Below are 9181 nucleotides of genomic sequence, written 5' to 3' on the forward strand. Positions count from 1 at the left end.
CACAATATTTTATACAGTATAACGTATACCACAATATTTTATATAGTATAACATGTATACCACAATATTTTATATAGTATAACAGCTATACCACAATATTTTATATAGTATAACAGCTATACCACAATATTTTATATAGTATAACATGTATACCACAATATTTTATATAGTATAACAGCTATACCACAATATTTTATATAGTATAACATGTCTACCACAATATTTTATATAGTATAACATGTATACCACAATATTTTATATAGTATAACATGTCTACCACAATATTTTATATAGTATAACATGTATACCACAATATTTTATATAGTATAACATGTATACCACAATATTTTATATAGTATAACATGTATACCACAATATTTTATATAGTATAACATGTATACCACAATATTTTATATAGTATAACAGCTATACCACAATATTTTATATAGTATAACAGATGCCACAATATTTTACATACTTGAAGGTGTTTTTTATAATATGTATTTTTTTTACTAATGAGACTTAAATTATAAATTGAATATCAAAGGAATTTGTTTGAATTCACACTCAATATCAAAGAGTGTAATTATTTAAAAAGTTTATCTCTTTAAGCCACGCTTTAAGGTGGCGAAGATTTTGATTGGTCAGAAACGGAAGGCCCGCGGTGGAGAAACATTTCATTGGTTAAAAATGGACAGAGCGTCAGGCAAGCACTGCGATTTGATTGACAAGAAATGGAGACCCGCCAGGGGTTTTGATTGGTAGGAAATGGACGGGTTATCTGAGGAGCAGAATTCATTGGTAAGAAATGGACGCTGTGCTGTGAGCTGATTGGAGAGAAATGGAAGCGCGTTGGAAGAGGAGTGACATGATTGGCGTACTGAAAGCCGGCGCTTGTGTTCCAGGTAGCCCTAACCACTACACCAGCGAGTGGATTGAGACGCGGTTGCTTTTAATCGCCCTTTAGAGCCTCCGCCGAAAGAGGGCGGAGTAACTAAAATGGGCTGAGGAAAACGGAAGGAAAACAAACTTCACGCCTAGCGTGAGTGAAAGAGAGGGGGAGAATGTAAACAAGACTCACCGGGAAGCGCGGCTACCTCTTATGAGACGAGGTGAAGAACAAAAGAGCTTCCAAAGGAAACGAAACTTAACTAAGGAGTTTGTGGATTATATGCTGTTCCACCAGAGAGGGGAGGAACAGCGGGGGGGAGAGAAGGTGAGCAATCCGCGTGCCTCGCGGCTGCTTCACACACACACACACACAGACAGGCTCAAGGGAGGGGCGGTGGAGGAGAGCACACAGCTCTATCTCCACCAGACTCGAGAGAGAGAAAAGGGATAGGGGAAAACTTTAGCGGGAGGAGAACGCCAGCGATGCTGTTCAGTTCTCTCTCCAAAGTAAAAGGCAGGAAACAGCACTTGCCGTGGATAGGACAGGGAGGAAAAGAAAGAGCTGAAGCTCGCTCGGAAAACCGGCATAGATTCGCACTGATAGCGTCAAAGATCCAGCGCCGAGTGGCTGGTTGGCGTTGCTTTTAAAGAGCTCAAAGCAGGTGTTGGTAATTAGCCAATCAACCCTCAGCGCAGGCCTGGCGCGCCCTCTGATGCCCCAGAGGACACCCCAGGAGGCCACCAGCCCTTACAACTTGAGCAGTGTTGTATAGTAACGAAGTAAAAATACTTCACTACTGTACTTAAGTATATTTTGGAATACTTTGTTGTGATGAAGACAATAGTCGTCTTCATCACCAGCGTTGATACTTACCTGTTATACTTACCTTTTTATATCTATTGATACTTACCTGTTATATTTACCTTTTTATACCTTTTTTTTGTCTCTGGGGCAAGCTGAAGGGCCCTCGGCTACCTCAGGGAGGGGTAAGGGGTAGAGAAATTCCTAAAGGTAACATCAAAAAGTAATGTTAGCATTCATGTCGACATTTGTAAAATTATTATTTTTAAGGCCTTATGTAAATATTATAATTTCATGTCTTATGTCTGGAACCTCTAAAGCTTAGCCATTTTGCCCTGTATGTCTAGAAATGGTGTGATCCATTAAATTAGGGGCGGGGCTAATTGATGAAGAGGGACTGGGTAAGCTTTGGTGGGGGGAGGCTGGCTCAGTTATGGCTGACCTGATGCTGAGAGGGGGCACAGGTATAGGTCGAGCTGGAACCGAGTTGTGAACCTATGGCCTTGCGGCCTTTTTACCTGTACTGAAACTAGTCAGGACTTTTAACTGCGTTTATTTTCCGTTTTGCACAGTTTTTGTTTGTATTTTTTCACTCGCACTGTAAATAAAAGCTCATCATTTGAACTGCTGGATTCACTGCATTTTATTTTTCCCTTGGTCACTACCTACCCGCTGACTTCGTGTCCCTGAGCTCGGGGTTCGGCGAAGCAGCGTCACATTTGTACTTTCTTGGAGTAAAATTTTTTTTGACAACTTTTACTTTTACTTCACTACATTTCTGAATTTAATTGCATACTTTTACTCCGATACATTTTCAATGTTCGGTTTAGTTACTCGTTACAAAAGAGAGAGAGAGAGAAAGCTCAGCCCCCCCCCCCCCCCCTTATTATTTTTTTTATTTAGCAGCGAGGTGCAGCGAGCAGACGTTAAAACATACCTGGATATACGGAGATAATTCTAAAAGGAAAGGTAACAGAGCGAAGCATGTAAACTGTGATCAGATTATTTCTGATAGCTGCTTAAAAAGACTCATCTGAATCAAAACACAGAGATAAAACCCACTGTGAGATTAAAGAAATACAGTTTGTGATAGTCATTGTGATTTATAGACTTGGATTGCAGTACTTGCTGTAAACTATAATGAAGGAAAATTCTTTTAGCTAGCTTAACTTGTTAGCTAGAAGCTGGATATTGTGGAGAATTTAGTAATATACTTATGTGTTGGTAATATGTTGGTAGTTTAAAGCAGTTTCTTAACCCTGGTCACTGCCCTAAACTTGTGTGTTTTTCACCTGATCCAGCTGATCAGCTAATAAACAATCTTTTAATGAGTTTACCTGTTAAATCACTTAGCTCCCTGTCAACCATAAAGCAACTAAGTGTGACAATGTTTGTGAAAAGAGAAAGAGAATGTTGTGAATATTGCAAACTGAACTTATTTGAATAGTTCAGAAGTTTGAGCTGGAGAGAGAAAATGTGGAGAGGACTGAATGAACTGAACTGATCAAAAGAAATAACAGGTCAAGAGAAGCAAGACTATGCATACAGGATATATGTGTAATTTTTAAAGAGTATTAATAGTGTATGCCCCTAGAGTAGGACTAATATTTATGAATATTTCTTTCAATAATTTGTTTCAGCATGTCATAAGAGGTAAAAGAACAATTTAGAGACAAGTAATGTGTTTTAATTATTACATTGTTAAATTAATTCCATTGTTGATGTATGGTTGTGCATATTTTATTGAGGAATGGATTCACTGAGGGAATATATCTGGTCCTTTAGTAAAAGCTCATGATACAGACAAGGAGGGTTTGGGTTATCTAAGGTTTATATTAACTTCTGCCTAAAATCTCTATGAAACGTAAAATTACATTCTTATACATAACTAACCATCGTCATAAGAAGTACTTTCAGTAAAAAAATAAATAAAACACAGGACCCAAAGCTACTGAGTTTTTAAGAAGAGCGGCGTAAATGTAAAAAAAAATAAACAACAGAATTGACATGCAAAAACATAATAATAATAATAATATAATCACATAATGTTTATTTTAAACATTAGGTGATAGCTCATCAGTTTTTGTCATATATGTGACCTTAACTTGAATGTAACTAACAATAGACAGAAGTTCATATTAGCAGATGTGTCAAACCCGCTCCTACGCCCTTGGACGAGACGGAGACAAAGACAAGTACAGTAATCATAACAGTTTTTTTTTTTCTTGGTGATTTTGGCAGCATTTTCTGTGCAGAGTTATTTTATTTATTTTTTAGAAATGTTTACAAAGAGTTTCAAACTGGACTCCCTCTTTAGTTGTCTTCTATTTTTATTTTTTTTTTATTTTGTTTATAATGTTTGCAATAACAGTAGCAGGCAGCCTTTTTTGTTTAATTTGTCTCTTAATAGTGTAATGCACTTGATTTGTCTGTACATTTTAAGTAGATAGCACTGACCTTATTTGAAGAAACACTGAAGACTTATAAAATGTTTATTTTTTGTCATATTTGCCTGCACTTGATTGTACATTTTAACTGTGTTTTGACCAAAGTTGACCAAAATTTCAAAAATGACTTTTCATTACATTACTTGAGTACATCTATTTTTACAGTACTTCTCATACTTAAGTACAAGACGTTTCAGATACTTTAAGACTTTAACTCAAGTAACATTTGAGTCAGTGACTTGGACTTTTACCAAAGTCATATTTTGGAGGGGTACCTATACTTTTACTTGAGTGTGAGATTTCAGTACTTTATACAACACTGAACTTGAGTTCTAGTTCTTGCCATAGAATATAGTTATTTACTGTATTCCTGTAACTCTACGTCTTCACAACTTCACAACTGATGCTCACAAACACACTAAGAGACAAGAAATTCCAGTAATGAACTCTTGATGAGTTCAGCACAGCTGTTAACTGAAAGTAATTCCAGTGACTCTACCTCCACGCCTGTTTACCAGTTTTTTGTTTACCACATTTTTTACATTTTAACATATTAAAAAAACACAGAATGTAAGAAGTGTCTAACCCTTTAACTGGTACTGCAACTTAACACAATGCAGTCAGACAAGTAACTGTCTCTTGACAAGCCCTTCCATGGTAGCAGACAAAAACCCCCTGCAGAGCTTATGTGCCATCATAAAAACCACACAAAGATTCCAACCATCTCTAACACAAACAACCGTGAGCATGAAATTAGAGAGCGAAACCGAAGGGCAAAAATAAGAATGAAACTCAGTGCAGACATTCTCCATCATGCCAAGCCCAACGAACTCAAGCCTGAAGCATAGGAAGCTGACAAAACCCTGCAACAGTGATGCCCACACTGTAACTCACATCAATCTCTCCATGGTCACTGCTCACAGCAATGGACATTCAATTCAACAAAGAACTCCTCTTTTTTCACAAATATCAATTCTCAGCACTCCACACCGATCCACAGAGTAGAGTATCAACTGCTGATGTGTTTATTAGTTACTGATACCAGTACTAACATCTTTCTGATACAAATATGTCAGTTTTAAAAACAGTACTGTTACACTCATTCTGAAGAAAGGGTATATTTTGCTGCAGACACTTTTTTTTACTACAGAGATGCTGTGAATTCTGTTTTGTGAAGTCTGCCCCACCCACCCCCCCCACAGCCAAATTCAGCAGGCTGAATCTACACAATCTACACAAAGTTTAGAGTAGTAGAAGAGGCAGAGAATGTAGAGTACGAGCGAGAGGAGCAATACAGCAATTCTAAACTCTTTTATCACTCGTATTCAGTGTAGGGCACGTTACTTTGAAAAAGTAATTAGTTATAGTTACTAGTTACTTCTCCAAAAAGTAACTGAGTTACTCCACTATAAAAGTAACTAGTTACCAGTAAAAGTAACTATTGTGTTACTTTTGTGTTACTCGCCCCCGTACCCAAGATGGATGGTTTGGGCAACGGCCTCAGGTATAGTGATTTATTACTGATATACAGTGCCTTGCAAAAGTATTCACCCCCTTGGATTATTTCCCTATTTTACTACATTACAACCTGTTTGTATTTTTTTTTTATCTGAATTGAATGTGATGCATCTGCACAAAATAGTCTACGTTTTAGAAGTGAAATGAGAAAAAAATATATGTATATAAAGAAAATATGAAAATAAAAAACTGAAAATTGGCATGTGCATATGTATTCACCCCCTTTGTTATGAAGCCCCTAAAAAGTTCTGGTGCAACCAATTCCCTTCAGAAGTCACATGCTTAGTGAAATGAAGGCCACCTGTGTGCAATCTAAGTGTCACATGATCTGTCAGTATATACACACCTTTTCTGAAAGACCCCAGAGGCTGCAACACCATTAAGCTAACCAAACAACACCATGGAGACCAAGGAGCTCTCCAAGCAAGTCAGGGATAAAGTTGTAGAGAAGTATAAGTCAGGGTTGGGTTATAAAAAAAATATCCAAATCTCTGATGATCCCCCGGAGCACCATCAAATCCATCATCATCAAATGGAAAGAACACGGTACCACAACAAACCTGCCAAGAGAGGGCCGCCCACCAAAACTCTCAGCCCGGTCAAGGAGGGCATTAATCAGAGAGGCAGCACAGAGACCAAAGGTAACCCTGAAGGAGCTGCAGAGTTCCCAAGCAGAGACTGGAGTATCTGTTCACATGACCACAATAAGCCGTACACTCCATAGAGTTGGGCTTTATGGAAGAGTGGCCAGAAAAAACCTTTACTTACAGGCAAAAATAGAAAGGCTCGTTTCGAGTTTGTAAAAAGGGATGTGGGAGACTCCCAAACTGTATGGAGGAAGGTACTGTGGTCAGATGAGACCAAAATTGAACTTTTTGGCCACCAAGGAAAACGCTATGTCTGGCGCAAAACCCAACACATCTCATCACCCCAAGAACACCATCCCCACAGTGAAACATGGTGGTGGAAGCATCATGCTGTGGGGATGTTTTTCAGCAGCAGGGACTGGAAAACTGGTCCGAGTCGAGGGGAAGATGGATGGTGCTAAATACAGGGATATTCTTGAACCTGTTTACGTCTGTCAGTGATTTGAGACTAGGGCGGAGATTTACCTTCCAACAGGACAATGACCCAAAGCATACTGCTAAAGCAACACTTGAGTGGTTCAAGAGGAAACGTGTAAACATATTGGAATGGCCTAGTCAAAGCCCAGACCTTAATCCAATTGAGAATCTGTGGTCAGACTTGAAGATTGCTGTTCACCAACGGAAACCATCTAACTTGAAGGAGCTGGAGCAGTTTTGCCATGAGGAATGGGCAAAAATTCCAGTGGCAAGATGTGGCAAGCTCATAGAGACTTATCCAAAGCGACTTGCAGCTGTAATTGCTGCAAAAGGTGGCTCTACAAAGTACTGACTTACGGGGGTGAATAGTTATGCACACTGATGTTTTCAGTTATTTTGTCCTATTTGTTGTTTGCTTCAAAATAAAAAAAATGTTAAATGTTGAAAGTTGTAGGCATGGTCTGTAAATTAAATGATGCAGACCCTCAAATATTCCCTTTGAATTCCAGGTTGTGAGGTAACAAAATGTGAAAAATGTAAAGGGGGTGAATACTTTCGCAAGGCACTGTACATATCACAAAAACTCAGTTATAAAATCAGTTATCAGATTTGGTTATTATTATTATTATTATTATTATTATTATTATTATTATTATTATTATTATTATTATTATTATTATTATTATTATGCATTGTGTGTCAATTCTGTTGTATATTTACATTTTCTCCACTCTTTTTAAAAAAAAAAGAACTGCACTTTTATTTATTTTTTTTCTATTGAGAGCTCTTCTTTCTACTGAGAGAATGTAACTATGTTTCATGGAGATTTTCGGCAGAAGTTAATATAAACATCAGGACATGTGGTCTTACTGTGAACTACTTATGAACAGAAGTCAGGTAGATCAGTGTTCTTAACTCTGTTTTGACATATTCTACAGCTTTCTCTGTTTAAAGGCACTTAATAAAGTAAGTGGTGCTTTGATGTGTCTAATACAGTGCTGGATATACATGATGAATAATGATTAATTTAGGCTCAGAAGAAGAAACTAACATTTGGGTTGAAAAATGTGTGGTGCAAAAATGTAGTAGATCCTGTTAATTAATTATCTGAGCCAATAGTTTAAGGAATTTTAATGATAAATAATGTTTAAACATTTATCATTTAATAACTAGTTGAGGCATTCATCAACCATTTTACAATGTCATGTACAATGTTGTAAGCATGGTTAATTGATGTACATTTATTGTAAATGTTATCAGTATTAAAAAAAAAATGTTAAACATATATAGATATGTCTAACAACGTAATTTAATGTTAAATTATAAAGAAAAATACAATTCTTTAGCCACTGACAGCATGTTTCATACTAGGCGAATAGTAAAAATCAGTGGATTTCAGAGGTTTAAATGTACTAGTGTTGCTGGGTAATACAGTTTTGCGCTGGAACTTTATCAATATATTCTGACTCAGGACACATAACTCTTTAATAAAAATAACATTATAAAGAAAAATATGTTTCTTTCAGGCACTGATAGCATGTTTTATACTAGGCGAAAAGTAAAAATCAGTGGATTTCAGAGGTTTGAGACTGTGTCTGTCCCCCGTGTAGCTCGAAATCGAAAAGTTCAGAATATCTGTTTTAATAATCTTATTAAAATTAAAACAACTGCATCCATCTCTCAGAGTACCAGCAGCTATTAAATATAAGATCGCTAGCACCTAAATCAGTTATTGTTAATGATATTATTACTGATAATCACCTTACTGCACTATGTCTGTGTGAAACCTGGGTTAAACCTGATGAATATATTGCTTTAAATGAGTCCACCCCCCAGGTTTTAGCTATTTTAGTTACCCAAGCAGCTCTGGTCGTGGTGGCGGTATAGCCACAATTAACGACTCAACGATAGGTATAACTCAAAACTCAGGATTGGTTGCTAAAGCCTGGTTCACACTACACGATTTTAGGCCAGTTTTTCAGTCGCCGACAGTTTTTCGCTGATCGCCGAGGCAAAACTCAGATCGGAGGCAAATCGCGGGTCACTCGGCGCTCGCTCAGTCGTGTGGTGTGAACTACTGAAAGACGCTCGCCGATCCGTCACCGAGTGATCGCCGACCAGTCGCAGACCCCCGGCAAATATCTGGCGTGCTAAATATTTGGGCTTGTCGGCGACTGGAAGTCAGGAGCAGTGACTAGCCACAGCCAATGGGATGAGAGAGAGAGAGAGAGAGAGAGAGAGACACACACACACACAACACAACTCTCTCTCTCTCTCTCTCTGTACCCCTTTATATAATATAAATATTATATGTTGTTGATGTTCAAAAAAAACGGATCAAATGTTTTAATTGTGTTGAGTAGATTTCATGTTTATGTATTTATTTTTGGTTATACATCTATATTCCTTAATGTTCAGAATGTCCACTTGTGTTGTATCAATGCTTTGGCAATACTGTT

This window comes from Astyanax mexicanus, chromosome 19 (genome assembly GCF_023375975.1).
Source record: "Astyanax mexicanus isolate ESR-SI-001 chromosome 19, AstMex3_surface, whole genome shotgun sequence".
In the NCBI taxonomy this organism is placed as follows: domain Eukaryota; kingdom Metazoa; phylum Chordata; class Actinopteri; order Characiformes; family Acestrorhamphidae; genus Astyanax; species Astyanax mexicanus.